Raw genomic sequence first — 21534 nt, forward strand, 5'->3', positions numbered from 1 at the left:
TATATACATATATATCTCCCAAGGGTTTTTCCCTCCTAGGACTTTTTATTTTTTTTTCCTCGGCTCAACAACCCGGGGTTTTTGTTTTTTTTCTCCTAGGGGGTTTTTTACCCCGGGGAGGTAGCCTGCTTGGGCTTAATTTAGCTTCTTCTCCTAGACGTTACATTAGTAATACGCTCGTTCATAATGTCGAGTCATAGCCTCAGCAAATTTGACAGCTTATGCTATTGTGTATTATGTTGTGCTATCTGTCATTTTTCTGTGCTTTTACTGCTTCTATTAATGTAAAGCTGCTTTGAAACAATTGAGTATTGTGAAAAGCGCTATATAAATAAAATTGAATTGAATTGAATTGAAAAAATTATTATATAGACGGGGTAAAACAGAAAAACAAAACCCATAAGGGGGCAAAACAAGAAAGGGAAAACATGACACTAAACTGACCCTAAACTTAACAAAACTAACAATAAACTTTTCCAAAAACATGAAACAAACTAAGACTAAGATATACTAATTACTCACAATCAAACCAACAGGATATGTGACAAGACGAACGTGCACAGAACAGCAAACACAAGGACAATAAATAGGGACAAAGTAAATTACATACACCTGGAAATCATTACAAGTAAGGGATCGGGGAAAAAGTGACGAGACCCGGGAAATGCGTGTTCAGAATAAACCAATACTAAAACCACGCATCTCCCACATAGAACATATGTACTGTCAGAACCCTGCCATGCTAAACTAGATCTAAATACAAACAAGGATCTGGCAGGATTTTGACAGTAGGCCCCCTTCTCAAGAGGCGGCTACTAGACGCCCTCAAGGGGGAACACTAAACACGGTACATAACAGACTGCATACAAGACAGGACCCACGAGAACATAACAAACACTAAGAGGGGCAAACAACCAATAACAATAACAGGATTGGGGTGGGACAATAAAAATAACAAACAAGGGAGGGGGGGTGGGAGAACACAAGAGTTCATAGGGGGTGGTCCAGGCTGGGAGGGTGGCGAAGGAGTCCGGGTGAACTTAGTATAAGTCCTGGGAGGGGCAAAACCCGGCTGGGGTTGCGCTGGCTGCGCACACGGCTGGGATTGCGCTGGCGGCTCTGGACGCGCTGGCGGCTGCGTCGGCGGCTCTGGACGCGCTGGCGGCTGTGTCGGCTGTGGCAGGGGCTGCGCAGATGTAGCGGCTGTTCCTCTGCGTTGTGTTAATTTTTGATGGTAAAATAATAGGATTTTCCACACAAAGCTGGTTTGGCTGATTGATTTATTTTCTGTGCCTGTGTGGTGAAACACACAAACAGACAGGCACTATTATCTGCTACACACATTTAGTTGTGCCTCTCCTCTCTAGTGTTATTGCAGGAAAGAGCAGCAATACAAACACATTTTACAACAGACATTATATAAAAATAACTAGAAATAGAAATAATAGCATCAGTGTTTCATGAATACTAATTTACATACCTGTGTGGTGAAACACACAAACAGACAGGCACTATTATCTGCTACACACATTTAGTTGTGCCTGTTAACCACAAAATACATATTAAGTACACCAGGGTATTAACAACAGAATAAATGCAATGTATAGAAAAAATTATTAATAGAGTAGGATTTAGTGTGCTTAGAAAATATACATAAACAGTGCTTTTTTTGAATTGTTAGCCACTTAGCTGCTAACACATCTCATTGTAATCGCACTGTTCACCTGTTAACATTACACAAACAACCTACATTTACAAAGTTGATAACTTGAACTAATGGTCAAATATAACATCACATAGACTACTCTCTCATATTTAATCATTTAAACATGACATGAACACTTGTAACAGCATTTAACATCATATCAACAGAGCTCATGAAATCGTACCTCTCCTCTCTAGTGTTATTGCAGGAAAGAGGACGAACTCTAGATTGCGCTGCAAGTTGAATCTCTCACTACATATGACGTCAGATGCAACGATTTCAAAATAAAAGACCCAAAAACAGATGGTAATAAAAACAAATGTAAAAATAAAAAAATAAAAAATTATTTATAATCTGGTGTAACAACATATCCCTGCTACATCCACCCCCACTGTTTTACACCAGATTATGCATCACATACAAAGTCTTTCATCATTATGAGGGATGTCACTTTTTCTGAAATCACATTAGATTTGTTCAGTTTTTAACTATCTCTTTCGAGATTAAGGAAACCCAGGGGTAGCTAATCCCCAAAGTACCCATAGAAAACCATGCCTTGTACATAGTTCAACACGTGACATCAAGAAAGTACCAATTACTGTAAATATACTCAGTATACTTGAAAAATAAGGAAGATTAATGAAAACAAAAAAAGAAAGAGAGAAAAAAATTATCAATTTGTTTTAGCACTTTAACAAGCCTTTTTTTCTTAATTAAACAGTTCAAACATCACGAATTGCATAAACTTGCTGTGTAGACATTGTCTGTATAAGTCTGTTAACTGGCTTAAGCAATCTCCCAAATCTTGACCTAAAGCCATCTTGTAAACCAGAAACACTCTCATTTCCTTGATCTTGCACAATTGACATTGTTATAGGAATTTCTGCAACAGTTGACATACACTCATCAACTTCAGAAGCACTGACATCACTTAAACCCGCTAATACAGAAGAATCATCAGACACCAATGAAGGTACAGATAAAGAGGGGTCAGGCAAGTTGTCTGAATTTGCCTTAGTCACACGTGCCCCAGTCATTTCAGAGTCACAATTCACAGCTGTATCTCCAATAGCATCACCCTGATCAGCAATAGGGTACTCTACAGACTCTACTTGTGTCCTATCTGTGGAAACATTAAGATCTGCAACCCAGCGAGAGGTTCGATCATCACTCTGAGTTTGATCATCATCACATGATACACGGACAGTGGAATCCTCGACATCATCAACACTATCACTGCCTTCCTTCCAAGCCGGCACTGGCAGGAAATTGACAGGCATCAATAGATTGCGATGTACAGTCTTGATACGACCAGTCCCAGGATTTCTTATCTGGTAAGTGTTCAGTGCACCCCTTTTTCCCACAACAACATACACAACCTTTTCCCATCTGTCTGCTAACTTCTTTTTTCCCCGTTCACCCTTATTTGCAAGGAGTACTCTGTCACCCAACTCAAGAGAATGACCTTTACCCTTACGGTCATAATACTCTGCTTGTTTGGCTTGCTGCCTTTTAGCATGCTCCTGAGTAATTATCATTGCTTCCCTCAAGTCTCTCCCAAGAGACTGTACATACTTGTTAACATCAACAGTCTCATTGTTCAACATGACATTTTCAAACATGATATCCACTGGTAACCTTGGTGTTCGGCCGAACATCAAGAAAAATGGTGGAAACCCAGTGGTCTCATGTCTTGTACAATTGTACGCGAAAGTAAGTGTGTTCAACATTTGTGGCCATTTGACTTTAGATCTCGGAGGCAGCGAACGAATCATATCACCCAGGGTGCGGTTAAATCTCTCAGTTTGTCCGTTACCCATGGGATGATATGGGGTTGTGTGCGATTTTCCCACTCCTGACAATCTCAACAATTCGACCATAAGCGAGCTCTCAAAGTTTGCACCCCTGTCAGAGTGTATTCGCTGAGGAAACCCATAAATACAGAAAAATTTGTTCCACAAGACACGTGCAACAGCTTCCGCAGTCTGGTTTGGGCAAACATAAGCACAAGCAAGCTTAGTGAAATGGTCAGTGACCACCAACACATCAACCGTCTTGTTGTTAGAAACCTCTGCTGACCAAAAGTCAATACAAACCATTTCAAGGGGGGCACTTGTGTGTATTGATACAAGTGGAGCCCTTGCCTCTGGCTCGGGCCTCTTACTCAAAATACACCTCTTACACTCATTAATGTATGTCTTTATGTCCTCTTCCATAGACTCCCAGAAGAACCGCTGCCTAGCCAACCACAGTGTTCGATGCTGACCCTGATGGCCAGCATTATCATGTACCCCCTTCAGAACAGTACCTCGAAGAGCTGTTGGCACCACAAACTGGTACGTTTTTTTCTTAGACACTGGGTTCTTAGACACCCTGTACAATACACCCAACTTTAAGGTAAGTTTACCCCATTGACGTAGAATCTTCACAGTTTTTTTAGACTCAAACACTTTTTCTCTGCGAGAAGGACGTCTTCCTCTTTCAACAAAGAACTTAACTCTGTCAATCGCAGGATCCTGACTCTGTTTATCCAACAATTCCTCAAGAGTCAGACTACGGAGCTCACTTTGCTCTACGTCCGTCATACTCTCTAAATGCTGCACATACGACATACTTCTAATAGTCGCACCATGCTCCCAGTCACTGTGAGAATGGAGAACAGCTGACAACTCCTGATGTGAGATTTTCCCTGTAAGGTAAGTGGACCCTACATAAACATTTTCACCTACATTTATAGGCTCTGACAGCCCATCTATCGCTTCACCATCCACACGATCACACGAAAGATGGAACATATCCCGCACCTGCTCGACGGCAACAGACTCGGCCTCATGCAGCAAAATGTCGTAAGGTGTCCTCGTCAATCTGTGCAAAATTCTTGAAGTCGCAAAAGGTTCCCTGCTTAATGCATCTGCCACTATATTTCTAGGCCCGGGGATATACTGAATATCAAAATCATAAGGCGCCAGTTTCGCTACCCACCGTTGCTCACATGCATCCAGCTTGGGCTTTGTGAGAATGTACTTGAGTGGGTTATTATCAGTCCACACAGTAAATCTGTGTCCCCGCAACCAGTGACTGAATTTATCACAAATAGCCCACTTCATCGACAAAAACTCAAGTCTGTGTACTGGGTACTTCGACTGTGCATGATTTAAAGACTTTGACGCAAAGGCAATAGGCCTTGCCACAGCACATCCCTCCTGAACCTGTGACAAAACTGCCCCAAGCCCACTAGTGGAGGCATCCACAGACAACAGAAACGGCTTTGAAAAATCTGGGTGCGCAAGTAGAACCTGACTTACCAAGGCAGACTTCAAACTCTCCAGAGCTGCTCTGCAGTCATCAGTCCAATCCGTTGGAGAAAGTGCACGACTGTTCTTCAGCCGTTTCACACCCCTCCCCATTCTAGGTTTTTTTTGTCCTGTCAACAGCTGAAACAAGGGTTTAGCCAACATAGAACAATTTTCTATGAAATGCTGGTAGTACACCACCATACCTAAAAAGGACCTGATCTTACTTGCTGATGGTGTAACACAATCACTCTCCATCAAATCCTTCTCAGATATTTTCACAATTGCCTCAATTTTTGATGGATCACTGGCCACCCCCTCTTCAGACACAATATGACCCAAGAATTTCACAGACTTCCTCAAAAACCTACATTTTGAAGGCGCCAATTTCAAATTATGGTCTTGTAGTCGGCGAAACACCATCTCAAGCCTGTCCAAGCTCTCCTGTTCTGTCTTTCCAAAAACTAACAAATCGTCTAAATAACAAAGAATGCTCAAAAAGTTCTGGTCACCAAACACAGTCAACATCATTCTCATAAATGTTGCTGGGCTGTTGCAGAGGCCCTGAGGTAAACGGTTATATTCATGAAGCCCCATTGGCGAACAGAATGCCGTGAACTTCTTGTCATCTTCATGTAACGGGATGTTATAGTAGCCAGAAGTCAAATCCATAGTACTAAAGTATGCATTCCCACCTAGTGCTGCAAGAACATCCGCTTGGTGAGGAAGGGGATGAGCATCCTTCACCGTGCGTGCGTTCAACCATCGGAAATCAGTGCATATCCTTAAGTCACCATTTTTCTTCCACACTAAGACCAATGGTGACGCATACTCACTGCTCGACTTCCTAATGATCTCCTTGTTCTCCATTTCATCTAAAGTCTCTTTTAACTTCAAGTAATGAGCCGGAGAAAGACGCCGGTATGGAAGACGAAAGGGCCTGTCATCTGTAACTCTGATACGATGACAAAAACCTTTCGCCTCGCCACAGTCCAAACTGTGCCTGGAAAACACACCCTCATACTTCTCAATGAGATCTACTAATTTGTTCTTCCAAAAGGGAGACACTTCACAATCACTGACATTCAGGTTGCTCAGCCCCAGGACATCCAACCTACTGTTGCTAATCAAACTTGCTCCAGATTTAGAGCCACCCACCGTAAGACTGCCACATGACCTGTCAGAATGTACTACATCTGCATTTTGAATAACCACTCTCTCAGTGGTTTGATTAAGGTCCTCTAAAGCGACGCAAGGATATACATCAGCCACCTTCGCGTTTTTCCTCAACACAATTTCAGCATTGGTCGGGTTGATCATCTTTACTGGCAGCCAGCGATCGCCCCACAAAGGTGAAACAACCCTCCCAATCAGCACATTCCGATGTACGCAACGTGAAGTACTTGGTTCGATGACTACTGTGCTCCCTACTGACAGTACTGACCCTGGAGGCAAACGACCCCAAACAAGATGTTCGCTCCTTGGCTGGAGTGTCACAGATGACCTCAGTCTCAGAGTACCCACCTTGTCCGGAATCAAATCACCCTTCCATCTCTCTATACCTGAAAGCATGCGCAAAAATTGGGCATTATCAGATTGCACAGTAGAGTCAGGTTTCTTCACCACCTTCCAAAATTGGTCTGTATGCTTCATCTTACTTATTAGAGGTTTCAATACATTTGTGCCAAGTATGATTGGGTCCTTTTGACCACTCACAATCAGAACCGGAACAATGAAACTGACCCCATACACTTCAAGCTTCAGATTACACACACCATCTGGAGTAGTTTGTTTGCCACCACAACCCACCAAGACAATATCGGGAGAGCACAGGATATCCTGGTCCAGCACCCCAGCATCTCGAAGTCGAGGAAGTACTTCCGCACTCAAAGTGGTCGCCATGGAGCCACTGTCTAACATCCCCTGAAGCTCAACTTTGTTCTGTAGTAACACACTTGCATAAAATAAACTGTTACTTTGTTCAACTTGCATGCTGTTCTGAAAAATTACTGTTTTTGTTTTGCCAATACTCTCACAGAAGAATGAATAAACAGACTCAAAATCATTCTCAGAGGAATTACTACACAGCCCCACCTCGTCCTCTGTCCGAAGGGAGCTGTCTAGTTTCCCTGAGGCATGACATTGCCATGCTGACCGGAACCCACCCTGGATGATCCTCTTTGACTTTCGCAGTTGTAGCTCGCGTGTCCTGCTGCAAAACACTTGAAACACAAATTATACATTTTACAATGAGCAGTCGTGCTGTGTTCACTGCTTTGACACACTCTGCATTCTCGAAACTTATTGCCAGTTTGTTTAGGCCAGGGGCCCCGGGCAGACTGATTATTGCACACCAGCGTTTTTTCAAGCAAAGACAGAACTTTATCCAATGCGTTGTCACCAGTTACGCCCACACCCTGTTCAGGCTTAGTACACGAGACAGATACGTCAACATCTGGCTCTGAGACAACTGTGGTGAATTGTTTGACAGCATGAGTCGTCAACTTCCGCTCTCTTAACAACTCATCAAGCTGCTCTTGCACCTCAGATGCGTTCCATGACTGTACAGGCTTACTTTTAAAAACAAAAGCTAACTCTTTGTCAGGGCAGTTACGAATGAACATAACTGCTACCTCTTTGCTTCTGTTATCTAGAGTTCTGCCTTCCCATTTTAAACTTTGCTCAGCTACATCTGCTGCCTTGTTAAGTCTTATCCAAAAGTCCCAAGCACTCTCCCCGTGATATGGTCTCACAGAATAGAAGTCAGCCAACGGAATACCAGAACTGCTCTGGTCCCCAAAGTGCTGCTTCAAAACAGAAAATACAGAGTCAACAGTGGGAGTTGTTGAACAATTACGCAGCCATACTCTCATTACATCTCTGGCCCGCCCCATAACTCTGTTCATTATCTCATCAACAAGGTCAGAATCTGTCACATTAAGTTTGTTCAAATACACCCTCATCATGTCTTCCCATTCCATGACAGAGTATTTGTCTGAACTATCTCCTCTAAAGTGTGGTGGTGCGGACACCTCAGCTTTCAAGATCAAGTTCATTTTTGACGCATCAATTACCGTAGTATTTGCTGTGTCAGTCACATGCGCACTGACACCTTCATGAAACGTCCTAGCAGATGTATGATTAGAAAATTCAGGCCTCATCAAACTTTCTCTAATTGATTGTCCAATCTCAATACCAATTTGTTTTATGAGGTTACTCATTTGTCCAGACATTTCTGACTCCCGAGGGCTGAACTCATAGTTACTTGCTGCAGCGCCTGGACTACCACACATTTCAACTCTCTCACTGGCGGAAACATTGATCGTCCTACCCCGTCCTGTACTACAGTACTCAGGATCTCCAAACAGCCTTGTTTTGTCAGGCGTATTCACAAGACTGCCCCGCCCTCTACCAGCTGTAAATGTATTTTCCCACCCCAAATCACTTTGTTTGGAAGCCATTCTGTTCAGGCACCTCAATACTCTCAAAATACAAAAATATTAACAAAACTTGATATTTGGAGAAAAAAAATTGACCCACAATGGAATAAAAAAAATTGTGAATATGGAAAAAAAAATCAAATGTCCTTAAACATCATATAAGATGCAGTTCACTTTATACTTTATCTTTTACTTGGTCCTCAAAAAAAAAATGATGAAGTAAAGTACCTTCAACACATAGTACAGTCAAAACAGTTAGATGGTGAATCTCCTCGACGATCCGACTCACTGCTCACTCGAACTAGCTCAGTCACCACTCACCAGTCCAACAGTCTATACTTTGTCCACCTGCACCTTTAACGTTTAAAATCTGCAACACAAACCATCAGCAGGCTCCTTCCAGGCACAGCTTAATCCATCATATATCAGCACATCTCGAAGAAACGGTAACAGATGACAGAAGATCCGTCTCGCCTCCAGCTCCCCACCAGCGATCACACTCCACGTCAACAAACCCGGCGGTCAACAGCGATCAACCAGTCGACGGGTCACGGCACCAGTTTTGTAGCGGCTGTTCCTCTGCGTTGTGTTAATTTTTGATGGTAAAATAATAGGATTTTCCACACAAAGCTGGTTTGGCTGATTGATTTATTTTCTGTGCCTGTGTGGTGAAACACACAAACAGACAGGCACTATTATCTGCTACACACATTTAGTTGTGCCTCTCCTCTCTAGTGTTATTGCAGGAAAGAGCAGCAATACAAACACATTTTACAACAGACATTATATAAAAATAACTAGAAATAGAAATAATAGCATCAGTGTTTCATGAATACTAATTTACATACCTGTGTGGTGAAACACACAAACAGACAGGCACTATTATCTGCTACACACATTTAGTTGTGCCTGTTAACCACAAAATACATATTAAGTACACCAGGGTATTAACAACAGAATAAATGCAATGTATAGAAAAAATTATTAATAGAGTAGGATTTAGTGTGCTTAGAAAATATACATAAACAGTGCTTTTTTTTGAATTGTTAGCCACTTAGCTGCTAACACATCTCATTGTAATCTCACTGTTCACCTGTTAACATTACACAAACAACCTACATTTACAAAGTTGATAACTTGAACTAATGGTCAAATATAACATCACATAGACTACTCTCTCATATTTAATCATTTAAACATGACATGAACACTTGTAACAGCATTTAACATCATATCAACAGAGCTCATGAAATCGTACCTCTCCTCTCTAGTGTTATTGCAGGAAAGAGGACGAACTCTAGATTGCGCTGCAAGTTGAATCTCTCACTACATATGACGTCAGATGCAACGATTTCAAAATAAAAGACCCAAAAACAGATGGTAATAAAAACAAATGTAAAAATAAAAAAATAAAAAATTATTTATAATCTGGTGTAACAACATATCCCTGCTACACAGACGGCTGAAGTGACTGGACGGACGAAGGATGTGGCGGAGATGCCACCACTTCTTTCCTCCTCTTCTTCTTCCTGTTCCTGGGTGCAGAAGGTGCAGGGGAGAAAACAGGAGTAGGCGTGGATGAGGCAGATGTGAGAGAGGGCCCCAGAGTCGGAGAGGCGGGAACCGAACTCACCAGTCTTTTTGACCCTGTGATGAGACCCCTAGGGACCGATAGCTGTGGACCGACTACCGACCCCTCATCCCGGGGTCGTTGCTGTAGGTCGAGACGGTCCACCATCTCCCAAAACGGCATTGAAATTAGACCCGCACGCTCAGAGACAGGAGGAGGGTTATCGAGGCCAGCCAGGAGGTATCTATTGACCATCCGGTCCGAAAAGCAAGCCCTTCTGCCCAGGACCTTCTGGGCATAGATCCGCAGATCAAGTCCCTTTTGTGGTGGAAAGACCCAAACCCGGAACGTGACTCGGCGGTAAGGGCATTCCACCAAATTGGATCCTCGGCCGTAGTCTGCTGGGTTCTGTTTTGGCACGTTCGTTCTGTCAGGGTTTTGAGACAAGACACAAACCCAAATGCAAAGTTGACAACAAAGGAATTTATTATATAGACGGGGTAAAACAGAAAAACAAAACCCACAAGGGGGCAAAACAAGACAGGGAAAACACGACACTAAACTGACGCTAAACTTAACAAAACTAACAATAAACTTTTCCAAAAAAATTAAACAGACTAAAACTAAGATATACTAAATACTCACAATCAAACCAACAGGATATGTGACAAGACGAACGTGCACAGAACAGCAAACACAAGGACAATAAATAGGGACAAAGTAAATTACATACACCTGGAAATCATTACAAGTAAGGGATCGGGGAAAAAGTGACGAGACCCGGGAAATGCGTGGTCAGAATACACCAATACTAAAACCACACATCTCCCACATAGAACATATGTACTGTCAGAACCCTGCCATGCTAAACTAGATCTAAATACAAACAAGGATCTGGCAGGATTCTGACACAAGAAGGCTGCCTCCCCGGGGTAAAAAAACCCCTAGGAGAAACCCCCCCTGGGCTTTTTAGCCGAGGAAATAAAAAAAGTATTAGGAGGGAAAAACCCTTGGGAGATATATATGTATATACACACATATAAACGGATAAGGAGGTTAAGCGGAGATTAAGCGGAGATTAAGAGGGTTCTGCCAGTGATCGTTGGTCAGGCATCAGCTGGGCATCACGTTGAAGGACGGCCAGTAGATCAGAGGTGTGCCGACTTTCACATCTACCGGAACTGGGTCTGTTTGTCCCATTGTCCTTGGGGTCGAGGACGAGACAGGGAGAGAAAAACAAAATCATATTAGCGTAGGGGCCGTTTAATGTCATGCAAGTGTCACACAGTGATGTGGTTTAAATCAGCTTAGTTCCAGACAGACTAACTATTGCGGCATAATTATATTATCCACAGTTGAGGATTTTGCAAATTGGGGCCCAGTGCGAAGGTATATATGGTAACTAAGGGTCACCTTCCGATCTTTAAGAGAAAATGAAACCTGTCGACTGTTGACTAAGGCCTGTAGCCCCACTGTCGTCGTTAATGCAGGTTCAGTGGCAAACGGGTCTATATTGCATACTATTTACAAGACCACGAGAAAACGCCAACATTGCAACCTGACCATACGTGTCAACCCGTTTGACTAAGGCTGGAGGCCCCACTGTCGTCGTTAATGCAGGTTCAGTGGCAAACGGGTCTGTATGGCATACTATTCACAAGACACATGAAAGCGCCAAAATCACAACCCGACCATACGTGCCAGCCCATTTGACGAAGGCTGTAGGCCCCACTGTCGTCGTTAATGCAGGTTCAGTGGCAAACGGATCTGTATGGCATACTATTCACAAGATACAAGAAAGCACCAAAATCGCAACCCGACCATACGTGCCAACCCGTTTGACTAAGGCCGGAAGCCCCACTATCGTCGTTAATGCAGGTTCAGTGGCAAACGGGTTTGTATGGCATACTATTCACAAGACACACGAAAACGCCAAAATCGCAACCCGGCCATACGTGCCAACCCGTTTGACTAAGGCCAGAAGCCCCACTGTCGTCGTTAATGCAGGTTCAGTGGCAAACAGGTCTGTATGGCATCCTATTCACAAGAGACACGAAAGTGCCAAAATCGCAACCCGACCATACGTGCCAACCCGTTTGAATAAGGCCAGAGGCCCCACTGTCATCGTTAATGCAGGTTCAGTGGCAAACGGTGGCAAACTATTTAATGCAATTAATTTTGAAGTGTTCATGCAGATAAGGTTTTATTTATTTATTTGGTTGGTCTGTGTTATGACCGTGAGTGCTTTGTTCCGTAAAAATAACTATTGCGAGTTAAGTACCTTTACTAGACAAATTATGCGAATGCTTTGTTGAAGAGAAAAGTTTTAAGTCTAGATTTAAAATGATCGACTGTGTCTGATTCTCGGACATCGGTTGGTAAATCATTCCAGAGCTTAGAGGCTAAGTAGGAAAAGGATCTTCCACTTTTAGACACTTTTGATAGTCTAGGGATAATCAAGAGACCAGAATTTTGCGACCGTAGTGTGCGTGATGGATTGCATTCTGATAGTAATTCTCTAAGATATGAGGGTGCTAGGCCATTTAAAGCTTTGTAGGTGATAAGTGATATTTTAAATTGTATGCGATATTTAACTGGTAGCCAGTGTAAAGATGCCAGAATTGGGCTTATGTGGTCATACTTCTTAGATCGAGTAAGTACCCTTGCAGAAGCGTTTTGAACTAGCTGAAGCTTGTTTACCTGATTTGCATGGCATCCCCCGAGTAGCGAGTTACAATAGTCTATTCTAGAGGTCATAAAAGCATGGATAAGCTTCTCTGCATCAGATGTAGACAGTATATGGCGTATTTTTGAGATATTTCTTAGATGGAAGAATGCTGTGCGGCAGATGTTGGCGATATGACTATCGAAGGATAAGTTGCTGTCAAACATCACACCTAAGTTCCTAACCGTGGAAGATGGCACCACAGTGCAGCCATCTATGTGCAACTTGTAATCTGACATATAATGTTTGTAGCTATTCGGTTCAATAATAAGTATCTCTGTCTTATTGGAGTTGAGCTTAAGAAAGTTATGTGCCATCCAGTCACTAACATCGCTAATGCAGTCTGTTAGCTTAGAAAACGTGTGTGTTTTGCTTAGGGCTGAAACGATTCATCGAGTTACTCGATTTACTCGATTCAAAAAATCCCTCGAGGCAAAAATTCTGCCTCGAAGCCTTGTTAAATTCCTATGACGCGCACTACACGCGCCGAGATCTGATTCACACGGACCGTTGTTCAATGTTCAGGAAGCACATCATAGCGCGTGGTACATTTTGAATTTAGTTGGCGTGATGGCGGAGCAAATATGTCCATAAACGGCAGAGAGAGAATGTCTAAAGTTTAGGATCATTACATTCAGCATCTGAACCGAAAACATCCACCGCTGTTTCACCAAGCGTCGATGAAACAAGGTAACGTAGCTTCCGCTGATTTTAATCCCATACTGTATTTGTAGCGATGTTGTTATGCGGTTTGACTAGATATGATGTTTTTAAGTAGTAAACGTATTCCCGTTCAATTGCAGGAGAGTATAGCTTAAAAAAAGAACCCTTTCACACACACGCATGCACTTTACAGGTGCGTGTACCGAAAAACGGCACCACAGTGCAATCATATATGGGCAACTTGTAATCTGACATATTTTGTTCAATAATAATAATCTCTGTTTTATTGGAGTTTAGCATAAGTTATTCTCTCTCACGCGAGTCAGACCGATCGCGCAATGCATCACATATGCTTAAACTTTTATGTAGCCACGCAACAATAATTTCAGCATGCATTCACTGTATACAGCGGGACGTAATGTTGTGATTTTTTGAACGGATTCTTAACCTAAAATGCACCGCAATGCAAGTGATGCAAACCAAATGCAGCGTTCTATTGAAAAGGAATGTATGTATTTCTGCGGTACCAAAATGCAATGAAGCAACTGAACGTCTGACTGGGGTGTCACTCTTCCTCACCCACAGCACGTGTGCACAGACAAACGCAGGTGCACGTGCGCGCACACACACACAGGTTGTTACCATAGCAAATAGGCTCACCCCAGACATGATATATTATTTAGTAGCATAATGGTAAATTCTGCAGGTGTAGAAATGTACATAAACCAGATATTTACTTTGATGTCAGGGCTAGATTACAGCATGAAACCTGTTGTGCATATTAATAAATTAAAGTGTTTAATTGTTGGCACTGGCACTTATAAACACTAAATGGGTAAAAATTGAAATAAATAGGCTTATTTTTTTGGAGCCAAATACCTCTGGGTTTTTTTAGAAATAAAAGCCAAATGCTTGAACATTTTACAGCCAAGTCATTTTCGTTATGCATTATTTGTTTTGGTTGTTTAAAAACACACACTAAATTTTTATCCGATTACTCGATTAATCGATTACAAAAAGAATCGATAGCTGCAGCCCTAGTTTTGCTTGGATGTGAGGAGATGTAAAGCTGGGTATCATCCGCATAGCAGTGAAAACTTATGTTATGTTTCCTGATAATGTCTCCTAGGGGTAACATATATAACGAGAACAGGATAGGACCTAAAACTGATCCCTGCGGTACACGGTATTTAACCAGGGAGTAGGGATGGGCGATTAATCGAAATCGAACCGCAATCGCGATGTGCAACGTTGCGATTAGCAAATCGCGAAAGGGTGCGATATGATGCGATTTGAGAAATATGCAGAGAGCCTTTGTGACAGTCTAACCAATTGAGTGAGCGCAAGTATGGCTGGGCTTTCTCCATATAAGCAAGTCAACCAAAGCAGCGCTTCTCCTAAACTGACGAGGGGTTTCAATTTAAAGCATGCAAGCAGCCTGTGTCTCTCCAAGCTTGTTAAATACTCGCGCCCGTTTCCGCATTGCAAGACTTTGCGCGCGCGTCTTCCGCAACAGACAAGGTGTTTAAACTTGACGCACACGTGCAGTCTGTGCCTCTATGCTTATTAAATACTCACGCTTGTATCCGCAAGTGAAGTCCGCATCGCAAGACTTCACGCCCGCGTCTCCCAAAACGAATGATGCATTAAAACTTTACACACACACACCCAACAATGCTTACAAGCCCGGCTCCTTATTTAAAACAAACTGAAATACCATTTAACTTGGTTGGTAATGTCACTTGAATGAAATGACATGACATTGAACGCATTTGGATTTTATATTCATTTTAAAAATGAGTATTACAGTTTTTTATTTACAAAAAAACAAAAAACAAACATGCATTCAAATCTTTCCAGTAAACCTCAGTCACCCATTTAACTATTTTAACTTGTTGTTAAAGTTACAGCTTATTGAACCCACTTATTTAAATACTGTTACAGTGTTAGTCCAAGCTAAAGACCATTTTACATTTCATACAATAAGAAGTGTTAATTATTTTCTTAATTTCTTTGTTTCTGTTTCCTTATTTTCACAAAAAACAAACAAACTAACTAACATAAGAATACAGTTAAATCACCAGACCCATAAGCAGTATCAGTAAGATCTAACCATCTAAAGAGGCAGATGCACATTGCATCTGGTACAAAATTAAATCGCAAATCGAATCGCAACTCCTGGCAGAAAAAGCGCAATTAGATTTTTTCCTTAAATCGCACAGCCCTACCAGGGAGTGATATGACTCTTCCTCGTTTACATAAACAAAGTGATAGCGATTGGTTAGATACGACCTAAACCAGGCTAGCGCCTGACCAACATAGTTTTCTAGTCTATTGAGTAAGATTGTGTGATCTATTGTGTCAAAGGCTGCACTAAGGTCTAGTAATATAAGGATTGAGATTTCACCACGATCGGATGTTAACAGGAGGTCATTTGTAACTCTAAGCAGCGCTGTCTCTGTGCTATGGTGGGGCCTGAATCCTGATTGGAACTTTTCATATGTACTATTGTTTGTCAAGAATGTGCGTAACTGGCTTGCCACTACCTTTTCTAATATTTTCAAAAGAAAAGGGAGATTTGAGATTGGTCCAAAGATATTAAGCTCTCCCTGATCAAGCTGTGGTTTTTTAATCAGCGGATTAATAACTGATAGTTTGAAAGCTGTTGGAACGTATCCTATTTCTAGCGATGAGTTAAATATATTTAGTACCGGGGTTGACACTACAGGGAATACCTCTTTAAGTAGTTTTGTGGGAACGGGGTCTAAAATACAGGACGATGATTTGGATGATGTGACTAGTTTAGAGAGCTCATCTATTGTAGTAGGTTTAAATGAATCAAGATGTTCGTATGGTAATCTAGTGTTAAGTGAACTAATGGGTAGAGTGGTGGCTGCTTGGGTAGCTACGATGTTTTCCCTAATAGCCGTATTTTTGTTAGAAAAGAAGTTCATGAAATCATTACTATTGTGTTGAAGTTTACTATTGGTTTCTGTTTGTTCTTTGTTTCTAGTCAGTTTCGCAACTGTGCTAAAGAGGAAACGAGGGTTATTATGATTCTCATTTATAAGCTTGCTAAGATAGGTAGATCTGGCGGTTTTAATAGCCTGTCTGTAGTGTTTAACACTCTCTTTCCATGCTGCACGCCATACCTCTAACTTTGTGCTTCTATAAGTTCTTTCCATTTTTCTAGCTGCCTTTTTAAGGGCTGGGGTGTGATGGTCATACCATGGAGTTGGCGGTTTTTCTTTGATTCTCTTTTTTCGAATGGGAGCAACGGCATCCAATGTGTTAGAACAGACATTGTTCAGGTTTTCTATTACAATATCTAGATCGTCACAGTTATCTGCTACATGTTTCATTTGGGACAGGTCTGGAAGAGTGCTAATAAAGCTATCTTTAGTGGTGGAAATTATTGTTCTGGCTAGTCGGTAGCATGTTGTGGATTGAGTGATCCTATCTAGAAGTACAGTGTAAATTTTTTCTGACACAAGGTAATGGTCAGAAACTGCATCACTCTGAGTTGATATTTCGATGTCATTAATATTGAGTCCGAGTGACAGAATTAAGTCTAATGTGTGCTTACGAGTATGCGTTGGCCCTGTCACGTTTTGTATAATATTGAGAGAATTCAGAACATCCATAAACGCGCGTCCTAATGCATCTTTTGGGTTATCCACATGGATAATAAAATCACCAACGATAAGAGCTTTATCTACAGTGACTACAAGCTCAGACAGGAAATCTGCTATTTCTTTAAGGAAATCTGCATGGTGGCCCAGAGGTCTATAGATTGTAGCTAAGGCAAAAGAAAGCTGTTTGTGGTTACGATCAGTTATTTCCATATTTAACAACATTAGTTCAAATGATTTAAATTTTAGTTCCGATTTTTGGTTTACTTTTAAATTTTTGTTGTATATTGTAGCTACACCACCCCCTCTCCCCTTTAATCGAGGTTCGTGTTTATAATAATAGTCTTGTGGGGTGGATTCATTTAAACGAATGTAGTCGTCTGCTTTAAGCCAGGTTTCTGTTAAACAAAGTGCATCTAATATCGCAGAGGTTCTCATTTTAATGGGTTTCACAAATAAACTGGTAGGATTTGGCGGTTTGATGGTCTCTATATGAGCACTATACATTTGGCATTGTGACTTTGGTTAACGCGTTTGTCATTTCTGAGGACTGGTCAGAGTGATTTTAACTGGAATATTTTGACAGCGCAAAAAGCAGCAGACTACAGAGCCCCAACGAGCGTGCAGCCTGCTCTAAAGCAGAGGTCTCTAACCTTTTGTGAGCAAGTGCTACCACAATGGATAAAACAATCTGGAGGGCTACTTTTTGATATTGTCTACTCAAAACCTTTTTGTTTTACTTGTTAATTTTATTTTATTTTATTTTACTTGTTGATGTTTTAGTATTGTTTAAAAATAAACCAGGTCAAACTAATAAAAAAAATCTGTAATGAATGAATATTACAATTGAGACAATTAATAGAATGTGCTTTGGCGGGCACCTCACAGATGTTGTTGGAGACCACTGCTCTAAAGTTTACATTCACCTTTCTTTTGATTTTGCATCAACATTGACAAGCACGTAAGTAAAAAGTATAATAAAATACTTTAAAATACTTTAACAACCTTCTATCTTGGTATTTTGAGCATATGCATTTTAAAAATAGATTGTGCATATAAAATTATTAGTTTAACATTTTATGCATCTTTATTTGACCTCAAAGCATCAGATCCTGCAGACCCCAGGTTGAGAACCATTGTTCTAAAGCAGTGGTTCTCTACTCCAGTCCTCGGGACCCACTGATCTGCATATTGTGCATGTCTCCCTTATTTATCACACCTGATTCAGATCATCAGCTCGTTATGATAGATTCCATGAACTGAACTGAGTGTGTCAGATATGAGAGACATCCAAAATGTGCAGAGCAGTGGGTCCTGAGGACTGGAGTTCAGAACCACTGTTCTAAAGCATGTTTGATTTTGGTTACCCAAAGTGCTAATTAATGCATTTACTAACAAACATGTATTAATGTGTAGTTAAGGAGGCAGTTATTCATGCCTGAATTGACTCATGACATAGTTATGGTTAGTTATTGATTAGTACATAGCTTAACTCATCATTAGTTCATAGTAAAGTGATTATTGATTTGTGTATTGGTACATGATTGTTCATGCGCCATTGTTGTAAAGTGTTACCCACACACCAAACCAGTCCTCAAGACACCAGTGCATCTGTTCACAGGCAGAGTTAAAAATGTGACAAGCTGCCTCAAACAGTTCTCATAGAGCAATGCTGCTCTGACGCCAACGATGTCATCATCACTGAGGACCTTCTGAGGGCCTGGCAAAATTGGCAGCTCAAGACTCATGGGCTCATACGAAGTTGGGAGATAGTTGGGAGATTTTCAATTACCTGTGCTCCCTTCAATGCACCACCCACTCTGTAAAGGCATAACATCAGGGATCATACATAATTGAGTTCAATAAAATAATTGCAGCATATAGCCATGACCTTAGTTAGTTGAATATAATAAATACTGATGTATCAGGGAATATATTATTACCTTTTGCCTATTCTTTCTATTCAGGGTAGGCAAGGACAGTCAAATCTAATAATTACTTCCCTAGTATACCAATCGTACATTACCAGAAACTGAAAATTGGATTATACTCACATAATTATTAGAAGACTTCCCCGTGGTTGATTATTTGAGCCAAGTTCACGCAAGCACACTTCTTCGTGTCTTTTAAAAAATGTATTAATACAATTTAGCTAGTTGCGATTACAAGTTTTGCCGAATTAAAAAGAAAAAGAAAAGAAATAAAAATACCAAGTTAACTAAAAGTAATAAGACAGAAAATACAAAGTACTAAGTCTAGAGCACACAAGATTTCAGGCTGTCAGACAACGGAGATGCTGGATGCTGTGCGCTCTCCAGATCTGCCTAAGCTCTGCACCAGCATCAATTTATAGGCACGGCCTCAGGTCCGAATTCCAGGAATCATATTCAGGGCCTCATGGCACGCCTTACGTCTACTGGAAAAGTCCCTTAATATCTTAAATATATGACGAAGTCTCTTTGTAGTCTTCTCCGAACTCCTCTGCGCTTTCTCCCACAAAGACAGGTCTTTAAATCATGCTTTAAACTGTAATGTATCCCTTTTGCTTTGTTCTAATACATGCATCAATCTCTCTACTCTTAATAAACTAGTAAATACAAAACCATATATGTGTCACTTTGTTAAACATGCAATTTAAGAGCTGTCATGCATATACTCCCAACTCAATGATTATAATACTTTACATCAAAGCAACCCTAGGCGTATTAAGTAACAAAGAGTTTAACACAGTAAAATGAGTATAAAATAACAAACCACAGATTTATATTGCTCAGAAGAAATACATATAAAATTAGGTGTATTATTTGGCTTATAATATATATATATATTCCCTGATACATCAGTGTTCATTCTATTCAACTAAAAGAATAGAAATCAATATCAAAATAATCTTAAACAAAGTTAACGTGTAAAAACAACACATAAACAAAGTAAAGGGCAGTAATAGATTATGACTCACCACAAAAAAAATTGCTGAAAGATATTCATCATCAGAGCTATCATCCTGGTCACCATGAAATGATGGCCCATCTTCTGCCCAATCAATCCTTTAAGATAAAACATACTCAGAAAATAGCAACTTTATGAATGTATAGTAATGTATACTACACAACTCAATAAAAACCAATAATAGAACAGAAGTCCACTTACACACTGTTCATGGGGTCATTAAATGCATTTTCGTTCAACTCCTCTTAATCAATGCTCATGTCATGCATGCTATGAAAATAAATGATAATTTAAAACATGTATCAGATGAAAACAGAGTATTGAGAAGGGACACAAGCTACAGAGTTAAAACAATTTCAGTTTTTTGGTTACCTCTGCTCAAGGGTTCCAATTTCCGGTGCGTCTGCTATTGAACTCAGATGTTCATCTCTGAAAACAATAATCATAAGACACTATGAGGTATAGGCAGATAAGTTTAATTTGAAACGTGTACTAAAACAATTACAAAATTATGTCCATGCAATGACTTGCCTATCTGTTCCACTGGAAATGCTTGATAATGCTGGAGCAGTAGGTACTTGAAAATGTTGTGACTTCATGGGGATGTGTTCCCAATCAAAAGAGTACTCTCATAACTGGACATTTTTTAGTAAAGTCAATTTTTTTCCCCAAGACAAACACTCTGATAAAGCACAGATGCTTGGAAAATGTAACTACATTTATCAATATGTAGAGGTGGACACTACTTGACTATTTTAAATTAATTAATTGTATATTTTAATAAAGAACAAGTTTGATTGAAATAAATTCAAATGAACACTCTCTTTCTCTCTCTCTCACACACATACTCACTCAAACACTCTCTCTCTCACACACATTCTCTCTCTCTCACACACACGCACGCACACACTCTCTCTCTCTCTCACTCACTCACTCACTCACACACACTACACAATATTAAAACTGAACAAGGAGAGCTTAAAAACAAAAACATTTCATACATACAGATGGGGTCGCACCATCTCTTAGCCTGACAATCTGACCCGCCCTTGAAGTGCTCACTACAGAGCTTTGACGACTCTGTCACAATTTACATAATATTATAAATAATAACATAAAATAACCAAAATCCGTTAGGTCGGAGCGGACCACCAATGTCGTGAGTCTCGCCCCTCCCTAGTTTCCACCTCGAGGAGGTCCCAAGAACACCCCAATGACCAGACACACAAGGGGAGTAAGTAAATTAAAACAATCTTTATTTAAATTAATTAAAAAGGTAAGTAGGGAAGGGGAAAGGGGATCTAAAATCGGAGAACGTCAGTTATGAGTCGCTTCTGACTCCGTCACAGGGACTGACAGGTAGGCCTTCCGACCGCTTCTTTGATTCCCACACGTGACCTCAAACAGAATACTCACAGCTTTGTCTTTGTTGATGTTTTTCAGGAGAACTGCCAGTGGAGCCTTCCACACTCCCTTTTCCTGGACATGAAGAAATGAAGATCATGAGTTACACCGATAGATAGATGGATTGAGTACCTTGGGCTGGCAGCCACGACG

The 21534-nt window shown here is 40.9% G+C and overlaps 1 long non-coding RNA gene across 1 annotated transcript; it reads right to left on the minus strand.

Annotated features, from left to right (window-relative positions):
- Positions 1 to 19986: 19986 nt before the first annotated feature.
- Positions 19987 to 20638, minus strand: LOC141365178 (uncharacterized). Its single transcript, XR_012370355.1, has 4 exons — positions 20509 to 20638; positions 20350 to 20406; positions 20179 to 20247; positions 19987 to 20075 (listed from the first exon to the last, which is right to left on the minus strand). It is a non-coding gene; the product is annotated as an uncharacterized lncRNA (long non-coding RNA).
- Between the last annotated feature and the right edge of the window lie 896 nt (positions 20639 to 21534).

Source organism: Misgurnus anguillicaudatus, chromosome 7, assembly GCF_027580225.2.
Source record: "Misgurnus anguillicaudatus chromosome 7, ASM2758022v2, whole genome shotgun sequence".
NCBI classification, from domain to species: domain Eukaryota; kingdom Metazoa; phylum Chordata; class Actinopteri; order Cypriniformes; family Cobitidae; genus Misgurnus; species Misgurnus anguillicaudatus.